Source organism: Fukomys damarensis, unplaced genomic scaffold, assembly GCF_012274545.1.
Source record: "Fukomys damarensis isolate Sample0158 unplaced genomic scaffold, DMR_v1.0_HiC HiC_scaffold_16, whole genome shotgun sequence".
Taxonomy (NCBI): Eukaryota; Metazoa; Chordata; class Mammalia; order Rodentia; family Bathyergidae; genus Fukomys; species Fukomys damarensis.
Genome location: NW_022900928.1, coordinates 119,547,668 through 119,572,572, shown reverse-complemented (window position 1 = coordinate 119,572,572; position 24,905 = coordinate 119,547,668). Strand labels below are relative to the sequence as shown.

General features: G+C 40.4%; 1 long non-coding RNA gene across 2 annotated transcripts in view; it reads right to left on the bottom strand.

Annotated features, from left to right (window-relative positions):
* LOC104853701 overlaps positions 1-24,905 on the bottom strand; it is a 94,709-nt gene that overhangs the window by 15,349 nt on the left and 54,455 nt on the right. The window lies entirely within an intron of this gene.

Sequence of the window (24,905 nt, the reverse complement as noted above, 5' to 3'; positions counted from 1 at the left end):
CCCAGGGACCAGGGATACTTGCAGACATTGAGAAAGTCACCATGCATGGATTTCCCATGATTCAGCCTAGAATTGAGCTCAGGGGAGCCTTGGTACCCCACTTTCTGCCCAGCGCTAATTCTATCCCCATCCCACCTGCTTCGGGGATCTCCGGTTTTTGTGACCGGGCAGAGAAAAGCTTGAAACCTACGTGGTCCAGAAATGCCCAGACAGGTAGCAGCGTATCATTAAGCCTCTCTTTCTATCTCCTTTTCCTTCCCAGGGGTTCCCAAGATCCTTCCCAAGCTAAAGATTCCCTTGGGAAATAAGTTCATCTCAGTCATTGACACTGTGGTGGGAACTCCACATCTCTTCTCCCAAAGGCATTTTAATGTCTAACCCTTCTAAGTGTGAGAAGGAACATTCTGTTTCTTATAGGAAACTCAGGCATATTTTATTACATTCTTTGAGAGATAAGAGTGAGATTTGGGGGATGTGAATGAAAAATTTCCAGCTCCTTAAAAATCCCAGCATCAGCATCTTTTGAGTGGATGCCTCACATAAAATGGCCTGAAAAATCAAAGAGGCCATAGCAGTAGTGGTACCCTTTGGGCTGGTCACAGTCATGTCAGAGGGAAGTCCATTTTCAAGCCATCTCTTTGAAGGGTCACCTCCCACTCAAACCAACACCATTTCTGCTCCTTCACATTTTCCTCACTTCCCCTGTGCTGCTTGAGCACCCGCTGGAATGGATCCCACACCCAAAGAAAGACACTGCCCTGCCTGGAGCATGTATACAGCAAAGGGCAAACACCTGCAACTCTCAACAATGGGCTGCATATTTACAATTATTTTAATGACACTTGAAAGGACAAAGACCAGGAGCAGGTGTCAGAGATATGAATTAAAATTAATGATCACCTGTTAATGGAGTGAAGAGCCATTCATCATTTTATTAGAACTAATTCTTAAGGCCATATGGAACCTTTTACAATAGAGTAAATATTTGTTCTCTTTAGAATATGAAGATTTTGATTAATAAAATGAAGAGTACAAGGTTACCCAAGCAAAACGTCTTCTCATTAAATATAGGTAGTTACCAACTAGCATCAAAAACTGGATATGTTCCATTAAAATGAGTATTCACATGTTGACCAAGCTGTGTCTACATCTGTTCTTCCTTCCCTTTTTCAACAAATATTTGGGTGCCAAGCATCATACTAGGCAAAGGGATACAATGGTGAGCAAAAATAGATATAGTCCTGCCTTCCCGGGTCTAATAGTCTGAAGGAAACAAATATTAAATAGTTATACCCATGACTATAAAACAGGGACTGTGACAGGTGATAAGCATGTGCAAAGGTGCAAAGAACTACAAGGCAAGGCTGAGGACAAAAGTGGCATAAGATGTTGAAGAGGCCGGCAAGGGCTTGTAGACTACATCTGGACTTTCATCTTTTTCCCAAGATTAAAAAGCCATCGAAAGGCTTTAAGAGGAACAGTCAAAGAGATCTGAATGTCAAGATCTTTCTGACTGCAATATGGAGTCTAAATGAGGAGGAGGAGACAGATTAAATGCGTAGAGAATAGTTGGGCATTTGTATCATCCAGATGCAAAATGATGGAACTAGAAGAAACATGGAGGGCAGAGTGTTGGTGAAAGGACTGGGTCCTGAAATGGTTAGATCCTGAAATTGGATCCTGAAATGATTAGAGGCTGTCTTAGTTATTTTCTTGTTGCTGGGACAAAATACCCTATATTCACAAGTTAAAGGAGGAAAGGTTTGTTTTAACTCACAGTCTGTAGAGGTTTCAGTCCTAGTTGGCTGGCTCCAAGGCAGGGCAACATGGCAGAGGAGAAACAGTTCATGTCATGGCATGCAAGAAGCAGTGAGACTTCCTTCTTCTCTCCCTTGTCATTTCATCCAGACTATAAACCCATTGGTTGGTGCCATTCAAACCCAGGGCGGGTCCCTTTTCATCCATACCCAGAATTACGATGCTAAACCAGTCAGTAGACTAATCCAATATCACACATCTGTGATCCAATCGCTCCCAAAAGCCCCACTTAAAATCACTTGAGGCTTTGGGGGACAGCTAGATAAAAGCCATATCGGAGGCTTTCTAGGACCAGGCAGGAAGTGGATAGGGACAGTGGTAAAGACAAGCAAGGTAGCAAAAAAAGGTCCGTGAGTTTCTGTCTTGTAGAACTGGATGAATAATAATGCTGTTAGATTAAAATTGCTGGAGGATGCCCAATTTAAATGAGAAAGTTCTGGGTCTCCGGCTGATAGGTTTATGCAAACTATTCCTTGGCCATACCACCCTAACAGAAGCCATGGCTACCCTGAGGAAGATGGTTGAGTGAAAAACAAAAAAACAGGATTGTGTGCATTTTTAATTGGTCAAGGCCCCAACATTCACATTCTCCTCTGGGGATATGAGCACTAGAAAGGATGTGGGAAATTATCCAGCATCACCCACTCTCTGGATAGGTGAGTAAAGTGATCTTACCCAAGGTCACCAAGCAGAGGGGCAGAGCACCAGGGCTGACCCCAAAGAGGATCCACAGAGAGAAGAGTACCCTGTAGAAGCCCTTAGAGATCAGTCAGCGCTCAGCAAGCACAGCCCAACTATCCATGCACCCAGCTCCTTGCAGGTGCTTCAGACTGAAGGTGGGAAATACGCCAGCCCTGGAGAAGGAAGCCATGTTAATAGGTGATGGGAACCCAGTGTGATCAGTGTCGTGGCAGCAAGAGTCAGAGGGTGTGACAGATGTTTACAGGAGCACCAGAAAAGAGGAGTCAGGGATAAGTTCCTAAGGTCACACTGAGCTGAGCTTTGAAGACTGGCAAGGGGATAACTGAGCACTTCCAGAAGAAAGTGTAGGGAGTATAACTGTAAACAGGTTAGACCCTGGCGCCTTTCCTCCTTCCCCCCTCCTCCTCTCTTCCCCTTCTTTCCCCACTTCCTTCCTGTCTTCATCTTCCTTTCCCCTCCAGATCTCCCCCTCTCCTCCTTCTCTTCTTCCTCTGTGATCCAGCAGAATTCTCCCAAAAAAGTGAAACTTTTGGAAAACAGCTAAAAAGGATGCTTTTTCCTCTTCAGGCAACTCTCATCTTCCCGGGAAACACAAACCCTTCCTGGGATGGAGTGGAGTCTGGTTACATCCTTCAGAGGTGCACATGGGGATCAAGTCTTAGGGAAAAATACAGGAAGAACAACGCCAATGACTATCTCAGTATATTGCCTTCCACCTGTGTTCCTGGCTGTGTCTTGGCTGCAGCATAGAAATGAGAAGACGGAGGAGTAAGTGGTGGCTTGGCAAAGAGTACCATAGTTCACCCACAGGATAGAAGGCCTGGATTAGGGAATTCAAACATCTTTCTGTAAGTAGCAAATAGGGATTGAACAAACCGGCAACGTTTAATTATTCCATGTAATTTGCCACCCTGTTGTCCCTCCAGCGAGTTTGGACTACCTAAATAAGACACTTGGATTTAAAAGGATAAATGTGTAGGGATGGGTATTTAGCTCAGTGGTTCCACCATCTGCTTCACAAGCTCACAGTCGGTCCCAAGTTTGATCCCCAATACCAAGAATAAATAAACATATAAATAAAATAAAAGGATAAACTTATAAGACGAGTGAAAAGCTAATCTTGGCCTCAACTCCAGTGGAACTGAATACAAGATGACATTTTCTCCTCTTCAAGTTCTGAAAATCCCACTCCTCTGTGCCCTCTTGGATACCTGGGAAGAACTAAAACCAGCAGACCTCCTTCACTTCAAGAGCCTGGCAGGAGATATGACTTTAGCAGCAGAAGGAAGCTGTGCTTGACCCAAAAGCAACACAGAGACAGAGGAGAGGGCCAGAGGAGGACTCACAGTTGGAAAATAACAAATGTGACAGCAAATGTCATCTTGCCCTAAGCTGATCAAAAGGCTACGGGCTACATCCACCAACAATGTAAGTAACATCTCTCTCTTCCCCATGCCCTTACACACATGTGCACAGGCACACACATTCATTTAGGGGGCTTAAAGAGAACATTTAAAGAGGTATCGTAGACAAGGAGAAAAATTCAAGATCTCCTCTTAAAGGCTGGGCAGCATGGTAGTGCACACCTGTAACCCCAGCACTAGGGAGGCTGAGGCAGGATCACTGTGAGTTCAAGACCAGTCTGGGCCACATAGTGAGTTCCAGGTCAGTCTCGACTACATAGTTAGAACCTACCTAAAAAAAAAAAAAAAACAAAGATCTCCTCTTAAAGCAGTGCAAGTCCTCCCCTTAGCAGGTGGGAGGCCACTTTGTGGGGGTCTGGGGGGCTGAGACCAGTCCATCCAGAGACCTCTCTTCCCCTACCGCCACATAGAGATGGGATTTGTAGAAGCAGAGCTGACAAAAAGCACAGTTCCCCCACAGGTCCTCCATCTCCTCTGGGATGGCTGGCCCCAAGGACCCTGCCCTGGGATTCCTTCAGGAGACTGGTATCTTCCCATTTCTACCCTTGGTTCTCAGGCACGCACTCAGGAGTGCCACTTGAAATGCTGTTTGTGCAGCTCTCCTTTCTCACACACAAAGCAAAATGAGTTTGTCAAGATAGAGCTGTTAGGCCAGCTAGAAGCATTCCTGGGAGTGAACACCCCAGGGCCCGAACAATCAATCTCGGTCTCTGGGGCTGGGCCCTGATGCTGGGAGGCTCAAGTGTAATTTAGGGCTGTGCTTATTACAGGCTCAGACCTTGTTTGATGCACTGGAGTGGAAAAAAGTTCCCTCTCTGCATGTGGCCATATCCTATGTGTCTGTCGGATCTTTAACAATGTAAACATCAGAAACAGATGGGGAAATCCAGGCCAGTGCCAGGCCAAACAGTGCTCACTACAGACAATGCGCCACCGTGCCAAGACAAATACGCACTTTCGTTGTCACTAATTTATAGTGCACTGGAACCAAGCAAAACAAATAACAATTAAGCCCAGAAATCTTAAAATGAATAACCTTTCTGTACACAAACTCAATGCCACTATTAAAAGGCCATCAACTGAGAGGAATCTATGAAACATAACAATGAAATCCTTCTTATGTGAATAATTACTGAGTAATTACCAGGAGTCAGGGGGCATTTCTCTAGTTTGCAAAGACTGTGGGTTCTGAGTGCCAAGCTTTGCCTCTGCAGAGCACATAGGGACTTTAAAATTCCCCTGCGGACTTGGTGCCCTGTGACAACACTAGGGGTGGGGATGGCAGGCCCTCCTGGCCCTGTTTTCCAAAAGGAACTGATAAGGTGAATGGCCTGGCCACTAGGTTTCTGGTCTCTCTTCCAGTCTCTTCCGCCACCTTGCAGGATCCTCCCTGCTCACACCTGCAACCCTCATGGCTCTCACTCCTCACTACATCTCTGTTTTTGTCATCACTTTTTATTTTTATTGCATATTTATAAATTATAGATATAGGGAGTCCTCCAAAAAGGTGTACACACTTCAACAGCGGGCCATATGAGTAAACATCTGGAAGCTAATGGCCACCACTTTGAGCACCTCTTATAATTGTAGAGGCCAAAGGTAACTTGTATTATTCTCATGACATCTCAATGAATTAGTATTAAAATATTTATACGAAATTTTCTTTTCCTGATATATACATTTGGGGGGGGAACTCTGTATATTTATGGGATACAAAATAATGTTAGGCTTTGGGAATACAATATAAACTAATCAAATCAATTGTTACAAACTGTGCCACTATAAACATAGGTGTGCATATACCACTGTGATATGATTCTTTTAATTCTGAAGTAGGAAGAAAAGAGCTAAAGGTGTAGGGAAAGTGGGACGTGTAGGAGAGAGGTAATAAGGGAAAAGAAAAAATATGAGAAAATGAAAAAATGGAAACAAAGTGTTTGTAAATGGGGAGGGGAGGAGGAGGTGAAGGGAGGGCAGGGACAAGGGGAAAAAATGAGAACCAAGACCTGTCATGTAAAGGTACAAGATCCCAATAACGAATGTAACTGTACTGTATACCTAAAATGTACCAATAAACTCAATGAGAAAACAATAAAAATAGAATAATTAAATCAAGTTAATTAACATATCCATCCCTATTTTGTGGTGGGGCTATGTGAAATTTATTTGCCTTGCCATATTGAAATACATCATGTACCATTAAATATATCAATCATGATGTCCAATAGATCTCAAAAAACAAAAACAGAAGAAAAAAGAAAACTAATTGCTCTTGTCCATCATCCTCCCCATGCCCTATCTCTGGTAACCTCCATGCAGCTCTCGTCTTCTATGAGATCCCACATACAAATGAAAACACGCAGTACTTTTCTTTCTAAGCTTTGTTTGTTTCATTTGCACTTCATGTTTTCCAATTCCACCCATGTTGTTGCTTATCTGTGTAGCTAAATGCTATGGAGCCAACTGGCTTCAGCTGAGAAGCTCTATATTCAACCAGGATTGCCCTAGATTTAAGGGCACAGAGTAAGAGTAAGAATCCACCTACAAATGTAGCCAGTCATCCTTCTCTGCCTGCAGCTCAGAGAAATGATGGAGAACTCACTCTTCCTGGGCGCAGCTCCAGTAGTAACCCTGCCCATCTCCTGTGAGTCCTACACAGAGAATCTGGCTCCCATCAGAGGGCTCCTCAGCCTGCATTTACTGCCAGGCTCTGAGAGTCACTGACAACAATGAAAGCCGTTCTTCATCTATCACATTTGCAGAACATTTAAAACACTGATCATTTTATTTGTAGTGGTGGTAGGGTAGGGAGATGAGCTCACTTGTAAGCAACTGAGATGAGGATGAATTAATAAAGTATGTTCAAAGGCAAGTTTTTAGGCTGAATTATATGAAGTTGCCAATATTCAATACTCTTTGACCTATAAAATTTTATATGATTCAGCCAAATACAATTTGCACATTCCTTAACTTTGTATAAGCACTTCTTTGTAGCTACTTTAGGGAATGCTGGCACATGCTCACAAAGATCTTACAGTAAGATGTTCACTTTAGCATAAATGTGACATGAAGAATTTTGAAAAATCTAAATGCACATCAGTAGGAGAATGGTAAAATAGGTCCTTATAGATCCTTACTGAAAAAATATATGTAGCAAATAAAAAGGTAGATCTTTTCAACAAATAAATTGTAAAAAGAGATAGAGGCAGAGACACGGGGCGGGGGAGGCCATAGGTTAAAAGAGATTTAAGACATACACGTAGGCCAGGACTTCCTGAATAGGATGCCAATCCCACAGGAAATAGTATCAAGAATTGACCAATATGCTTCTGAACAGCAAAGGAGACAATTTTAAAAGTGGAGAAACAGCCTACAGAACAGGAGTAAACCTTTGCTAGCTACTTTCCCAACAGGGGATTAATAGTTAGAATATATAAAACTTAACACCAAAAAATCAAAAAGTGAGCAAATAAATTGAACAGACATTTCTCAAACAAAGTCCAATAAGTACATTAAAATGTGCAATATCTTTAGTCATCAGGGAAATGCAAGTCAAATCTATATCAAGATACCATCTCACCCATCAGAGTGGCTACCATCAAGAATACAAAAATAAGTAAATTGCTAAATCCTGGCAAGGATGCAGGGAAACAGGAGCACTTATATACTGTTGGTAAGAAATGTAAACTAGTAGAGCCACTATGGAAGTAAGTATGTAATTTCCTACAAAAATTAAAAATAGAGCCACCATTTGATCCAGGTATCTCTCTCCTCAGTATATTCCTGAAAGATTTAAAGTCAGCATACTATTGAGATACCTGCATACCCGTGTTTATGGAGCATAATTCATAATAGTTAAGCAATGGAATCATCAGAGGTGCCCATGAACCAGTAAATGGATAAAGTCAGTCATAAAGAGGAACCAAGTGTCATTTTTGTGGGAAAATGGATAGAACTGAAGACCATCACATTAGGCAAAATAAGTCAGACTCAAAAAGTCAAATAGTGCATGTTTTCTTTCTTATGTGGAATCAAAAAAAAAAAAAAAGATGACACCAAAATAGAAGGAAGACTATGAGGGAATAGTAGGGCACGGAGGATGGAAGGACAGGAAGAGTAACAGGAGAAGGGTGAAAATAATCAGTGCATCTACAAATATGCCAAAATGAAACTAGCCAGACTGTATAATTAATATGCTCTAATAATAATATAAAAAGAGGCTTAAAAGTTATAGAAATCTATTACAAGGTGTGGCTCTTACTAGAATCTCGTCTCAAATATCTAATTTTTAAATTAGATAAAGGCTGACATTCGGGAATTGTTCATTTTTTTTTTAGTGTGACAGGGTATTGTGTTTATGTTTTTTAATAGCCCTTAACTTTCAGAGTTACATAATGAAATACTTGTGCATGGAACAATATGTCTAAAGTTCTCTTTAAAATAATAAAAGGGGAGAGTGTAAGTGGGATTCGATGTTCCGGATTGGATGAGTTGATAATTATTGAAGGTGGGTGGTGGGTACATAAAGGCTCATTGTACTATTCTGTCTGCTTTTGCATGTATTTAAATTTTTCCATAATAGAGTTTAAAAATAAAGTATCACCTCCCAAACAAAAAATACAGTTTTAGAGGTACAGATGGACCTTTGACTTCAGAACTCAATTCATTCATTAGGGCTGGTTGCAACTCAAGTTGGTCAGGCTCCTCTACACAACCTCTCTCCTGTATAATTTAGGCAGATCTTCCAGGCAGATCTCAGTGTCCTTAGAGAGACATTGGCCCAGGACTTCTCAATTAACCCCACACAGGAAAGGATGTTGTAATGTTCCTTCCAGAATTCTTTAAGGGTTAAATCTGTGAGACCATCTGAAAGCACAACCAGCTAGTATTCAGGTTGTAACTAAGGACTTCGGTCATAAGTTAAAACTAAAATTCTGGTCATAAGCCATGTTGTTCATATGCCAGGCCAATTATAACTCAAGGGTCCACTGTACTGATAAAGAAAGAATATATTCAGTGAAATATCAAAATTCAATATAATATTCACATTGTGTTATTTTTTAAATAGGAAATAAAACAAAACCACACACACAAAAGTAAATGTATTTCTAGAAACTCAGAAGATTACACTCTGAACTCTTTTAATAGTTATTCCCAATGAAGAAACTCGGATTGGAAAGGAAGAGGGTGATAATTGTTCAGGAAAGTTTCCCTTTTATCTATTTGTGTTTTTACAAGAATATGTTGATATAATAGCTATTTAATTTTAACAGTATTGATCACCATTCACTGGAAATTTTAAAAGGATTTGAGGAGAGCTCACCTGGTCTTCAAATCGACTCTCCAGCCATATATGTGCTGAAAGGCAGAGCAAGCTCCCTACAGGTGCAGGTGATGGTGTGATGGTTAATTTCTTATTTATGAGTCACCAGCATCCATTGGGGTGGAAGGAGAGAGAAATTTCCTTTTTTACAAAGCACCTACTAAGTATCAGGCACTTTCCTATGATATAATCCTCATAAAGATCATGGACTGACCACTGTAGTCCAGAAGTCAAAGAGCTTTCCCAAGTCCATTCAGCTAATAGTGGTTTGAACTGGAACTGAAATCCAGGTCTGACTCCAAAGGCCATTTTTCTTCAGCCATTTCATGTTGCAGAGTATCAGATTCTGCCTTGGGTTGGGCCTTCCCATAGGGCTGAGCAGAGCAGGGATGCAAAGTAGAGATAAGGAAGGAGGAGAAAGAAGGAAACTGGAACAAGTTACAAGAAAGAAGAGGTAGAGAGACAATAACAGGAAGAGCAGTACAGGAGTCTGTGGAGTTGATGACCAAGGCTGTTGGTGGCCAGGTCTGGTGATGGACCGATCAGCATGGTCCTGTTAGTGAAGCTGCACAGACCCTGGTGATAAATCCATTGATGGAGCAGAGGATTGGGCAGAATCAGGATCTGCTTTCTCATTGGCACCACGTGGGGGGCAGGTGCAGAAAAAATGGGGAGGGGCTCACAGCCGAAGATGGTGTGGTGATGGTGAAGGTGGGAAGCAGGGGTGGACATGACAGGATGGGAGGCATGGAGGAAACAGCACCACGGTGGAAGCAACTTAGACAGCAATTGGTGTTTCCAGCAGAAAGAACAGGGTAAGGAGAGGGGAGGGAAAAGAATGAAAGAAACAGTGCCACACTTTTAAAACTGCCAGCAAGCAGCCCTCTTCCAGCCCTAGTGGAAAGGTCTGGAGGTGGCAGCACAAGCCTGAGACTGAGGTCTCAGCTGAAACTGAGGTAGGAGGATCTCAAGTTCCAGCCTAGCCAGGGCAACCTAGCAACTCAAGAAGAACCTGTCTCAAAAAAGGATGTAGCTCAGTACAAAGGCCCTGGGTTCAATCCCCAGTATCAAAAAGAAGAAAAAAAGCATCAAACCCATTGCTCAAACCAGTTTCTTTCCCAGGCCTTCCTGTGTGTGGTTGGTTGGACATACAATACCCACCCACCTCAGTAAAGCTCCTCATCTCTCCAATCTCAGCTAAAATGCCACCCCTCAGAGAATTCATCCTGTCACTCTGAGTTGTCCCACCTAGCTTCTCTCCTTCCCTTCTGTTTATCCCTTAGAGCATGATCACATTTTATAATTAGGTTTTTTTGGCTTGTTAATTAACATCTCAGTGAATCATAAAGTCTGTGGGGGTGGGGGTGGCAGGGGAGGGAGGGCCGTAGATCTGGTTGATTTTATTTGTCACCACTCCCTGCAACCTGTAAAGTGGCTGGCAAAAAATTGGTTGCTGATTATTGTCTGAAGGATGGAGGGAATGAAATGAGAAAGAGTTAGGGGAGGGAGGAAAAGAAGGAGAAGGGCAATGAAGGGTAAAAAGGAAGGAAGATAGAAAGAAGGAAGGATGGGAGGAAGGCAGGCAGAGATGCAAGAAAGGGAAGAAGGAAATTTTAACAATGGACTGCAGCTCTCCATTACCTACACATGAGGGTTCATGTCAGTTCCAGAAAACTTCCTTGACCATTTCCTCTAGTAGCACCTACTCCAAAGTGAGATCTTCAGTTTGGAAACCTGGGCTGTAACCCTACTGCAAGCTGATTAGTCACTGGTTGATGTGCACTCTTATCTCCCCTCCAGTACACTGGGTAGCAAAGAATTAGCTGGAAAGTGCACACATAGAAAATAATGTACACATCTGAAATATTATTCAGTAGTCTGGGAGCTGTGAGACTACATTCTAAGTTGACTTCATAAAGTACTTATAACTGCCAAAACAAGTTATTTCAAAAAAAGTATGATATTTTTAGCCCAATGCTGTTGATAACCCGTTTTGTGAAGTCATGAGCTCAGCTCCACACTGGCAGTGTCTCCTGGCACCCTGCCTCCAGGAACCATTTTGGCCCCATAGATTCCTGGCTTGCTGGTGAGCTACCAAGGCCTGGCAGTCCCCAGGAGCTTGTCCATTCATCTACCATGGACCAAAGAAGTCTGCTCAGACCTCACTAGGGATCACTGCCTACCTCGGCCCACCTTCCTCCCTGTTTTCATCCTGTCTTTGTAGGTTGCTGAAATGAAAGTATGAAAAGGAAAGAGTAATAATGAGAATGGTAAAATGAAGACAAGTGATGGAGGTAAAAAAAAGGAGGAGGAGGAAGAGGAGAAAGAGGGAAGGAGGCAAATGTTACCCTCAGTAGTTTAAGAGCAGCCAAAGGGTGCAGAGAGGAAACAAAAAAGCTGAAAGAAGGGTGGAGGATTTAGCTCAGCAGCACCATGCCTGCCTTGCAAGCAAAAGGTCTCAAGTTCGATCCCTGGTACAAAAAAAAAAAAAATCTGAAAGAAATGCAAACACAGGGCTCAATGAACCCAGGAGCAGGACCCACCTAAGGGTGAAGAGGATACAGCAGAAACCTTTGCCTTATACATGAAGCTACCGCTGAGACAGAGGCTTCTGGGAAAGGAGTGAGAACACAGGGGCCACCACCTTCAGTTCTCTTCAGTTTGTTCCAACATTTTCTTCTCCTGCTGCTGAGCTGTGTAAAGATTCCTGGAACAAGGATCATGAAGAGCGTGTCCAAAAGTGTTGGCATCCAACTGACCCAGGTTTGAATCCCAGCTCTGCCCTTTCCTAGCTGTGTGACATTAGGCTAGTTACAGCTGTTCTTGGTCTTTCTTTCCTCAACTATGAAACAAGTAGTTCTTTCCTCTAAGTTGGGAGAACTTAGCACAAGGTTTATGAAGTGTCTGCCACAGGTTAGGACCCCCATAAATAAGGAATCCTGTTTTCATTACCCTTCTGCCTCTGATCCCCAGTCCCTCTTTCCTATATGACTAATTGTGTTCTGCTATAAATGCTCACAAGTAGGGTGGTTAAAGTCTGGATAAGGCCTGTGTGAGAAAACAGGAACTCAAGAACTATTGTTCAAAAAAAAAAAAGAGAACTATTGTTGGGAGAGGTCATCAGGACTGATGACTGCGAGTGATATGACTGAAGCTGTCAAGTCAGCCCAACCTGGTTTCTTATCCCACTTCTACCATCACTGAGTGGCTCAGCCAAGTGTATTCATTTTTTTGGGCTGCTGCAACAAGTGACCACAAATTCATGGGCTCAACATAAGATCAGTTTATTCTCTTGATGTTCTAAAGGTAAGAAGTACAGTTCCTGGGTTTTTCCAGCTCCTAGTGGCAACCCGTGTTGCCCAGCTGTGGCCTCCTCCTTCATCCTCAAAAGGCCTCATTCCATTCACTTCCTCCATCATAACACCACCTTCTCCTCCACTTCTGATCTTCTTTCACCCCCTCATAAAAATCTTTTGAATAGGGGCCCCCGGCAGAGAAACAGTGAGAGGCACAGATGTATGGGTGCCTGCAGCACCCCACCTCACCTCACCACACATGTGGCTCTAACCTCCTGTCTGGGCTGGTACCTGAATTCATACCACAGAGGCACAGGGGGTCATAAAGGCTATTGTTCTGAGTTCTAGCCTTGATTTTTGTTTAATTCACACACTAAAAGGTGATAGATTAATAACTACCACAAACTGTCATTTTTCTAAGCTGTGCTTGATGCTATCATGTTGCTGATTGTATTACTTTGACTAAGGAGTTGTGATTGATTTAATCAATTGTCCTTCCTGGAATAAGCAAAATGAGATTGCCTCAGAATCATTACAGACTCAAAACCTAAAGACAAGCTATAACAGGAAGATCAAAGTATTAACCCAGGAATTAAACCAAGAACTGTACCAACAACAAAAATAGAAATGAGAAGACATTCAAGCAAGGCACAAGCACACACACACACACACACACACACACACACACACAAAGCCTGCCTGTTCATCAAAGGCAAATTCTGAAGGAAATGAGATGGAAAAGTCTGATAATCAAGCACCTGGATATCCTGAACTGATAGCACAGGAAGTTACAAAACAGATGAATGAGGCTCTAGAAAAGTTCAAAACAAATAATTTCCAAGATAACTACAGAGATGGTGAGCAGAATGAAAGACATGATTAGAGACTCTAGAACAGAAACAGATTAAAAAAAAATACATGAGCACAGGACCATGATAGATGGCATGAATGCCCAACATAGGAAAGAAATGGAATCCATAAAACAGATTCAAAGAGATATCCAGGAGATTAAAAACTCTATTGAAAGTATACATAACAGACTGAGCCAATATGAAGACAGGATATCAGATATAGAAGACAGGATAGTGGTCAGTGACCATGAAAAGAGGGAGCTCTTTAAAAAAAAGTAAGGAACATGATAAATCAGTCCAACAGGTCCTGCATAATGCAAAGAAGAATAACATAAGACTGAAAGGAGGCAATGAAAAACAGGAGAAAGTACAAGTGACATAAAAAAACTGTTCACAGAATTAATGACAGAAATCTTCCCAAACAGAGCAAAAGAATTTGACATACATATAAGTGAGGCTTATAGGAACTCCAACTAGCCATGATCACAAAAAATCTATACCTAGATGTGTGATAATCAAGATCTCAGAAACTGAAAAGAATGAGATAGCACAAGCAATTAAAGAAAAGAAACAAATCACATGCAAAGGAAAGCCCATCAGAATCACAGCAGACTTTTCAACACAAACCCTCAAGTCAAGGAGAGCCTGGAGAAAAGTATTTCAAGCCCTAAAAGAAAACAACTTCCAACCTAGATTGATGTATCCTGAAAAGCTCTCTTTCAAAATTGGTGGGAAAATAAGATACTTCCATGATGAAGAACACCTAATAAACTTCATGAACACCAAAACCATCACTCCAAAAAATTCTAAATAATATCCTAGAAAAAGACAATGAAGATCATAACTCTATAAGGCCCAACAGAGCAAATCCAGCAGGCAAGTCAAGAAATTAGAGAGAGGGGCAAAACTTAAAAAGAGCCAACAAAGCCTGGCATTTAACTCAGTGGCATCATGCCTGCCTTGTAAAAACAAGGCCCTGAGTTCAAATCTCGGTACCACAAAAAACAAAAAATGAAAAGAGCCAACACCAAAAAAATATCATGATGATGATAAGTCAATACATATCAGTTGTAACCATCAATGTTAATGGCCTCGGTTCACAATCAAAAGAAATAGACTGACAGAATGGATTAAGAAGCAAAATCCAATAATATGCTGTATACAAGAAATGCAACTAGAGCCGGGGATTTAGCTCAGTGGTTTGGTGGCTCCTCACAAGTGCAAGGACCCGAGTTCAATCCCCAGTACCAAAAAAAAAAAGAAAGAAAGAAATGCACCTAGTTCAAAAAGAAACTCATAGACTGAAAGTAAAAGGATGGAAAACAGTTCTCCATGTGACAGAAACCCAGAAAAAATCAAGGGTAGTTATCTTATTTGCATACAAAGTAAATTTCAAATCAAAACTAATGAAGAGAGACAAAAAAGGTAACTACATCTTTGTAAAGGGACCAATCCAAGAGGAAGAGATGACAATCATAAATATATATGCACCAAATACTAATGCCCCAACGATACTAAACAAATATTAAGGGACATGAAAAACCAAATAAGCACTAATACAATTGCAGTGGGAGATCTCAATACCCCACTGTCACAAAAAGACAGATCATCTGACTAAAAAGCAACAACGAAATACTAGAACTGAACCAAGCTTTTGAACAAATGGACTTAATAGACATCTACAGTGTTCCACCCCACAAAATCAGAATATACATTCTTTTCAGCTGCACATGGGTCATTCTCTAAAATAGACCACATACTATCTCATAGAACATGTTTAAACATGTTGAAATTGAAAACCAGTTGAAGTTATCCCTTGTATATTATCCCATGTACATTATCAGACTATAGTGCAATTAAACTGGAGATCAATAGCAAAAGAAACTGCAAGAACTTCACAAACACGTGGAAATATAATAACACTCTCCTGAACAACTAATGGGTCACAGAGGATATTAAAGAAGAAATTAGACAGTTTCTACAATTGAATGATAATGCCAATACAATACACAGGAATCTATAGGACACAATGAAAGCAGTTCTATGAGGGAAATTTATAGCAGTGAATGCCCACACTAGAAAAATAGGGTGAGCTAAAATAAACAACCTAAAGCTAAATCTTAAGCTTTAGAAAAAGAAGAGCAAGACAAATCCAAAGCTTGTGCATGGGAGAGAATTATAAAGATCAGAGCAGAAATCAATGCAATGGAAACTAAGAGAATGATACAAAAAAATCAATGAATTGAAGAGTTGGTTTTTGAAAAAATAAATAAAATCAATAAACCTTTAGCCAACCTTATCAAGAAAAGGAAACACAAGGTTCATATCCATGCAATTAGGAATGAAAAAGGTGAAGTCACAAAAGATCCAAGAGAAATCCAGAGGATCATCAATACCTACTTTGAGAGCCTGTACTCTAATAAAACGGAAAATACAGAACAAATGGGCAGATTTCTAGATACATATAAATTACCAAAGTTGAATGAAGAAGTTATAAAACTTCTAAACACCCCAATAACAATCAGTGAAATTGAAAACATAATTAAATTTTACCAACAAAGAAAAGCCCAGGTCCCGATAGCTTCACTGCTGAATTCTACAAAACATTTAGAGAAGAACTACTGCCACTACTTTTGAAACTTTTCAGTGAAACTGAAAGGAAAGCAATACTTCCAAATTCATTCCTAGAAGCGAGTGTTACTTTGATTCCAAAACTGGGGAAGACCCACCCTAGAAAGAAAACTACACACCAATCTCAGCAATGAACATAGATGCAAAAATCCTCAATAAGATATTGGCTAACAGAATACAGAGGGTCATCAAGAAAATCATACACCCTGATCAAGTCAGGTTTATCCCAGAGATGCAAGGATGGTTCAACATACATAAATTAATAAATGTAATACACTATATTAATAGAATCAAAGACTAAAACCACATGATTATCTCAATAGATGCAGAAAAAGTATTCAATAAAATTCTACACCCATTCCTGTCTTTTTATTAAAAAAAAAACTGCAGAAAATTAGATGGTCTTTATCTCAACTTGATAAAGGCTATCTATGAAAAACCAACAGCCAATATCATTCTAAATGATCAAAAACTGAAAATCTTCATGCTAAAATAAGAAACAAGACAAGGATATCCATAGTCACCACTGCTGTTCAATATAGTTTTGGAAACATTAGCCACAGCAATTAGACAAGAGAAAGAAATTAAAGCAATAAAGATAGGAAAGGAAGGCATTAAACTGTCATTATTTGCTGATGATATGATACTCTACATAGAAGACCAAAAAAACTGCCAAAAGACTTCTAGACTTAATTGACAGACTCAGTAGAGTAGCTGGATATAAGGTCAACACTCAAAAATCAATAGAATCATTGTACATAAAAAACAGAATTACTGAGAAAACAATTAGAGTTTTTTTTTTTGAGACAGGCTCTCACTATGTAGTTGAGACTCATCTGGAATTCACTATGTAGCCCAGGCTGGTCTTGAACTCACAGCGATCCTCCTGCCACAGCCTCCCGAATGCTGGGATTACAGGCATGCACCACCACACCCAGCTGAGAGAGAAATTAGAGAAACAAACCCTTTCACAATAGCATCCAAAAAATGAAATATCTAGGAATCAATCTAACAAAGAAAGCAACAGACCTCTACACTGAGAACTACAACACTCTGAAAAAAAGAGATCAAAGCGGATATAAGAAAATAGAAAGACATCCCTTGTTCCTGGGTAGGAAGAAACAATATAGAGAGAATGGCCATACTTCCAAAACTGCTAAACAGATTCAGTGCAATCCTGATTGAAATCCCAACCATGTATTTCATTGAACTAGAGAAAACAATCCAAAAATTCATTTGGAGCCAGAAGAGACCTAGAATAGCAAAAGCAATTCTAGGCAAGAGAGACATGACAGGGATATCTCAATTCCCAACTTGAAACTATACTGCAAAGCCACTTTTATATTTAAAAAAAAAAAAAAAAAAACATGGTACTGGCAAAGAAACAGACCCAAGGATCAGTGGAATAAATGAGAAGATACAGAAACAACACCACACATACTCAGCTACTTCCTCTTTGACAAAGGAGCCAATCACCCTCACTGGAGGAAAGATAGCCTCCTTAATAAATGGTGCTGGAAAAATTGGTTTTCAACTTGCCAAAAATTAAAATTAGATCCCTATCTTTCACCATGCATTAAACTAAAATCCAAGCGGATTAAAGATCTAAATTTCAAAACAGAAACACTAAACTTGTGGGAAGATAAGTTAGGTAGAACTCTTGAAGACATTGGCATAGGAGAAGACTTTATGAACAAATCCTCAGCAGCACAAGAACTTGTACAAGGAGTAAACAACTGGGATCTTGTTGTATTAAAAAGTTTTTGCAGTGCAAGAGAAATCGCCAACAGAGCTAAAAGACAACCTACAATGTGGGAAAATATTTTTACCAGGTGTTACTCTGACAAAGGTCTACTATACAGAATATATAAAGAACTCAAAAAAATCAAACCTCTCAAATTTATAAACCCAATTCTAAAATGGGCATCGGAAGTAAACAGACATTTCTCAAACAATGACATAAAAGCAGCAAATAAACATATGAAAAAATGTTCAACATCACTGGTCATTTGAGAGATGCAGATGAAAACAACACTGAGATTCCTCCTTACCCCACAAAGATTGGCCACTATCAAGAAATCAACCAACAACAAATGTTGACAGGGTTGTGGGGAGAAAGGAACCCTTCTCCATTTTTGGTGGGAGTGCAGACTGGTGCAACCACTATGGAAATCAATATAGAGATACCTCAAAGACTGGGATTAGAAGTTCCATTTGACCCAGCCATCCCTAGGCTGGGTATCTTTCCAAAAGAATTAAAGGAAGCATATCACAGCGATATATGTACACCTATGTTTATAGCAGCACCGTTTGTAATAGCTAAAACTTGGAAACAGCCCATTTGCCCATCAATTGCAGACTGGATAAAGAAGATGTGGGTTTTTTCTATAAAATGGAATACTACTCAGCCATAAAGAATGAGAAATTAGATTCGTTCATAGGAAAATGGATACATATTGAGGACATACTCCTAAGTGAAATAAGTAAGTCACACATGTATAGATACCAAATAGTTTCTCCGGTGTAAAAAACTATAATGGTACATAAGATCCTAACAATATAATTGACAGTGTGAAATAGGAAGAAAAGGGCTAAAGGCATAGGGGAAGTTGGAAAGGTAGGGGAAAAGTAATAAGGGAAAAGAAAAAAATATATGAGAAAATGAAAAAATGGAAATAAAGTATTTGTAAATAGGGAAGGGAGGAGGGGGTGAAGGGAGGGCAGGGACAAGGGGAAAAAATGAGAACCAAGACCTGTCATATAAAGGTACAAGATCCCAATGATAATGTAACTGTGCTGTACATACCTAAAGTGTATCAATAAACTCAATGAGAGGAAAAAAAAAGAAATCAACCAATAACAAATGTTGACAGGGTTGTGGAGAGAAAGAACCCTTCTTCATTGTTGGTGGGAATGCAGACTGGTGCGACCACTGTGGAAATCAATATGGAGATACCTCAAACAACTAGAAGTAGAAGTTACATTTGACCCAGCTATTCCCCTGCTGGGTATCTTCCAAAAAAGAATCAGAAGAATCATAACACAGTGACATATGCTCACCCATGTTTATGGCAGCACAGTTTGTAATAGCTGAAACTTGCAAACAGCCTAATTGCCCATCAACTGGAGACTGGATAAAGAAGATGTGGTTTTTTTTATAAAATGGAATACTACTCAGCCATAAAGAATGAGAAACTAGACAAATTTATAGCTAAGTGGATGCACATTGAAGACATATTTTTAAGTGAAATTAATAGGACACACGTGGAAATACTGAATAGTTTCTCTAGTGTGATAAACTAAAAGTGTAGATAAGAATCAAAATGATAATTGATATTGTGTAATAATAAAAAAATGTCTAAAGGTGTAAGAGAAGTGAGGGGGGATGGGAAAGCTAAGAAAGGAAAAGAAAAAAGGAAAAAAATGGAAACAAAGTCTCTGTAAATAGGGAAGGGTGAAGGGGGCGAATGGAGGGCAGAAGAATGGAGAAAAAAATAAGAACCAAGATACATCATGTAAAGGTACAAGATCCCAATGATGAATTTAACTGTATTGTACTCCTAAAATGTACCAATAAAGAAAAAAGGCGAAAAAAATACTCTTTTAATACACTGAATCCAGCAAAATACAGCATCTTCTCCCCACCTCAATACCCTTAATTTAATCACATCTACAGATTCCTTTTTCCATATGAGGTAAGAGCCAGAGATCCTGAAGAGTAAGACATGGACATATTTAGAGTCCGATACTCAGCTTACCACTGCAAGTGAATTCATTTCTCTGAGACTTGTTTTCCTCCCCTGCACAAAGGAAATGATAACGTATGATGATTGATTTTATGTGTCAACTTGGCTCTGCTGTGGTACCCAAATATTTGGTCAACCACAGTCTAAATGTCACCATGTTAAAACAACATTGAGATTCTATCTTACCCCAGCAAGAATGGCTATTGTCAAGAAATCAAATAATAACCATTATTTATTATTTGGTGGGGCTGCAGAGGAAAAGTAACCCTTCTACACTGGTGGGAACATAAACTATTACAACCACTATGGAAATCAGTATAGCAATTACTTAAAAAACAAAAACTAGAAATTCCATTTAACCCATCTATTTCCCTTCTAGATATCTTCCCAAAGAAGTTAAAGACATCATATTACAGTAATACATGTATATAATATTTACACAGTGCATTATAGCTAAATCTTGGAAGCAGCCTATATGTTCATCAACAAATGAATGAATAAAGAAAATATGGCATTTGCACGCCATGGAGTACTACTCTGCCATAAAGAAAAATAAACCAGTCAATTGTAGGAAAATGGATGCACCTTGAGAACACTATGTTATATTTTTTAAAAATCAGACACACAAGTTTAAATACCACATGGTTTCTCATATATGAGAAACCCAAAATATGAATAAAGAGCAAAATAAAAGATAGCTAATAAAAGTAGAGATAGATGTCTATCAAAGCTGAAAGAGATCAAGAAATGGAGGGGAGAGGAAAGGGACATCAAAGTGAATTAAGTTATGAACACATACCAACTCCCCACAAAGAATTCAATTACTATGTAGTGTAAGCATATACTAATAGAAAATTAAATTTTACAATGTCACTACAGAGGTAAGTTTTTGCATGAAATTTGCCTTAAATGGATAGGATTTGGGTAAAGCACTATTCTCCATAATGTGATGAATATCATCCAATCAGTTGAAAGCCATAAGAAAAAAAAATGATAGTCCCCACCCAAGCCCCAGAAAGAGAGAGTTCTGCCTCCGAGCTGCCTTCAAACTTAAGCTGAAACATCAGGTCTTCCCTGGATCTCCAGCCCACCCATCTGTCCTGCAGATTTCAGGCTTGTTAGCCTACAATCACATGAGCAACCACTAAACAAAGAAAGAAGGAAGGAAGGGAGGGAGGGAGGGAGAAAGGGAGGGGAAAAAAGAAAGGGAAAGTCAACATAGAGTAGGTAGATGGGATTAAAGCTTTATGGTCCAGTTGAAGTGAGATAAAGACATGCACAATGTTGAGCTCAGTGCCTAGTACATAAAGGTCCATAGAATAATTATACATGTTGTAATTTTTAAACACAAAGCCTCCACATGTGAGGTATTCTTATGCCGCAGTGAACACTGATTTAGCTGAAGAGGGAAAAGCAGAGCAGAGCTTCCTTCTCACTGCTTTTTAGAAACCTCCCTACACCAACAGAAATCCCTCAGGTCACTTCTGTGGTCCTGTTTGTCCCTAAAGTAGGCTTGTGCCCTCGGGAAGTTACTTCCTACAAAGAAAAGATGAACTGAGAGAACTGAACAGGCCAACTACCACCCGCTGTCAATTCTGGGTGTGGCAGAAACCACAGCCATCACCTGCAGATGTGGGCAGTGGCCTTCAGGATGTGGACGTGGCCATGGGAATGGAGGCAAGAAGCCAACAAATAAATGTCTGACACATTTGATGACAAAGCAATAGCCTAAAAGTTCTGCTTCTCAGTCAGGGGACAAGACTAACGTGCCAGGTGAGCCAGCTTTGATGATGAAGTCCTCCCACACAGCCGTCTGTTTCCTCACTGACCCAGTGTATGAGACAGAAAGTGGGAGGAAGACAAGAGAAAGAAAGGAAAACGCGGGATCCATACACCTAAACATGGCGGACAGTGCGTCCAAGAGACATTCATAGTATCAAGCTACAAAACTGCTCAGGATTCTCCTGCAAGGATTAGTGTGTGAAGAAGAACCCTGCAGACCTTTTACAATACACTACGGCATATTCTATTTGGGATGATGCTGGGTTTTAGCTGCCGCTCAAGTGTATTTACAGGACCACATCAGAATCAAGGACATGGGCCCTCTTAGGTGTTTCAGCAGCTCAGCTCTGGAAGGCGCTTCCCCTCTCCCCTTGAGTGGGAGTCACAGAAGCTCGAATTCACTGAGCTGCGGCAGGCAAAGGTGTCTTAAGTTCAGACACCATGCCAATTTACATGGTAATTTACAGTGCAACCCTTTGTCATCCCCCCGCGCCCCCATCATCCCAAAGAAGCCCTCCCAAAAGTTGAAGGAAAGCAGCTCAGATGTTTACAGCCTGCTTGACACACTGTGATTTCAGCCCCCTCTCTCGCCAGACAGAAGGGGAGGGGTGTGGGTTTTATTGTGGCGGCTGGTGTTCTTTGACATTGTTCAGTAGAGAGTCTGGAAGGAAGACAGGGTAAAGTCATCATTTGGCTGTACTGTTAAAAAAAAAAACTAATATTGGAAACTATTTGTGATTAGCTGCAAGTCAACCTTTCAAGTGGCAATCAAAAATGATTTCCTCCATTGATATAATGCTCTTCACTTTTCAAAATATATTTCCATTTATTGCCTGTGGTAGAGGAAGGGAAGCTTTATATTAAAGAACAAGAGAGAGAAATTCTTTTCTGAAAATGAAAAGAACCAAAAGCAAGATCCTTCCAGAGTTCCACAGTGGGATGAGAAAGCCCTCTGAAAGGAAGTGAGAATAGGTAGGGGTCAGGTCCATTTGTGAACTTGTACAAGTCACTTTCACCTCCCAGACTCCAGATTATTTTTCTGGAGATCAGAGGACTCAAATAAGATGACTGTGAGAAGCCCTCAAAGGGGAAGATGCCACCACCACCGCTGCTGCTGCTGCTGCTGCTGCTAGTGATGATGGTGATGGTGATGCTGATGATGACAATGACGATAAGCGCTGCTGCTGCTGCTGCTGCTAGTGATGATGGTGATGGTGATGCTGATGATGACAATGACGATAATGATGATGATGATGATGATGATGATGACGATGGTGCTGGTGGTGACGGTGATGATGGTGAGGAGGATGGTGACAATAATAATAATGGTGGTGGTGGCTAGGCACAGTGGCACACACCTGTAATCTCAGCTACTCAGGAGGCTGAGGCAAGATGATCATTTGATCCCAGGAGTTCCAGGTCAGCCTGAACAAGACCCTACCTCAAATAAATAATGGTGATGATAATAACGTTAGTGATACTGGTGATGGTCACGATGGCGGTAAGGTGACGACAGCAATGATGGTCGTGGTGAGGATCATGATCATAAAGATAAAGATGGAGATAGCTAACACGTATTAAGCACTTATATAGCAGTCATTGGGTTAATCACTTAATATGTATTGCTTACTTTAATCTTCACAACAATCCTGCCATGTTGTTTACATACATACACACACACACACACACACACACACACACACACTTCACATATAAGAAGACTGGCTCTCCAAGAAATTAATAAATTTTCCCAAAGAAATGCTGGAATCAACTTTATTTATGATTTAAACACTTTCGCCACACCAAAAAGTACCTCATTCTCCAAAATCTACCACTCCCATAGGCATGCACTGTTCTTATTTCTATTATCATGAAAGAATTCTGCTTGGACCATGGGTTGAGCTCAGGGGTTCCACCGCCTGCCTCACAAGCACAAGGTCCTGAGTTCAATCCCCGGTACAAAAAAAAAAACAAAAAAAAAAAAGAATTCTGCTTTTTATTATTGATTTGTATCAGTTTTTCTATATTACAAATACAAGTTCTTTGTCACACATATGTGTTGTAAATATCATCTCCCTGTCTGTGACTTGGTTTTCATTTAACCTTAATGGTGTCATTTGGTGCATAAAATTTTTAAATTAAACAAAAAGAAATATTGGAATCACGACTCAATTCCAGGCAGCTTCCCTTAGTTCCACAGTATTGTTTCAGACACGAATAGAGAACCAACAGCCCCGTGACAAATGAGGTAAAATTTGTTCCATGTCCCATTTTGAAAATGTTCAAAACCATACAGTCTCCCCAGTAAGAGAAAGCAACATTGCACATAAGATGCATAAAGGTGTAAATGAAGGCTCCAGCCAGCTGTGCAGACTTGCAGATTCTGGAAGAGCAGGCTGCTGCCTCCACACCATGGGCATCAACCCCAGAATAGGACTGAAATGAAATCGTGGCATCATTGCTTTGTTGGTACCAATAAAGAAAATGTCAAAGAGGAGCATTAGGAATTAATCCACCCAGGAGTAACGAACTAAAAAGATGCATTCTGAAAAGGCACACACAGCCAGTGACAGCATCAACCAACCTGTCAAAAGTACAAGCAGATAGAAAAATTCTAGCTTTCTGTTAATGGCAGAGTACTTTGTTTTACTTTCAAATGTTTAAAAAAAAAAAAAAAAAACCACCGTACCCAAGGTGGGTGGCAAGCTATGTTCTACACCCCACAGAAAACTGTCGTGAAAGCTGCTCACAGCTTCACTGAGCAGTTTGCAGTGAAAGCATAGGGAAAAAAAGCAAAAGCCATAAAACCCAGCTCCGAACAACTGCTGCTCAAAGGTTTGTACCTCTTTGTGATCTGGAAAGATGAAAGGAAAGACTTCCTTTATTTAAAATAAAAGACCAGTGACAGCAGTACCAGGTAGTTGACATAGGCCTGTGGTATAATTTAAGACATGGCTGTATTTGTTTCCATCATTATCTAATCATTTCTGTTCATCTTGTCTGCTCAAATAGATTAGAAGCTCCTTTAAGTCAGAAATAACACCATTCATTGCTCTAATGTGACCTAAGGCAATCAGCACAAAGGTTGTACAGCACGGCCATTGCACTTTCAAGGAAAATCCATTTTATGCCACCCTCATCGGAGGTCCCTGGAGTCACCTGGGGCCAAAGTGATAATTTTTCGTCCATTTTTCTCATATTGGCTAGAAGATGACTGCAAACTGAATCATAATTTCCCTTGGCAACAATTTCATGACCAACAGAGAGTTCTGCTGCCCCATCATGAATTCAGCATCACATCAATCAAAGATGTGGCAACAAATCACTCAAAC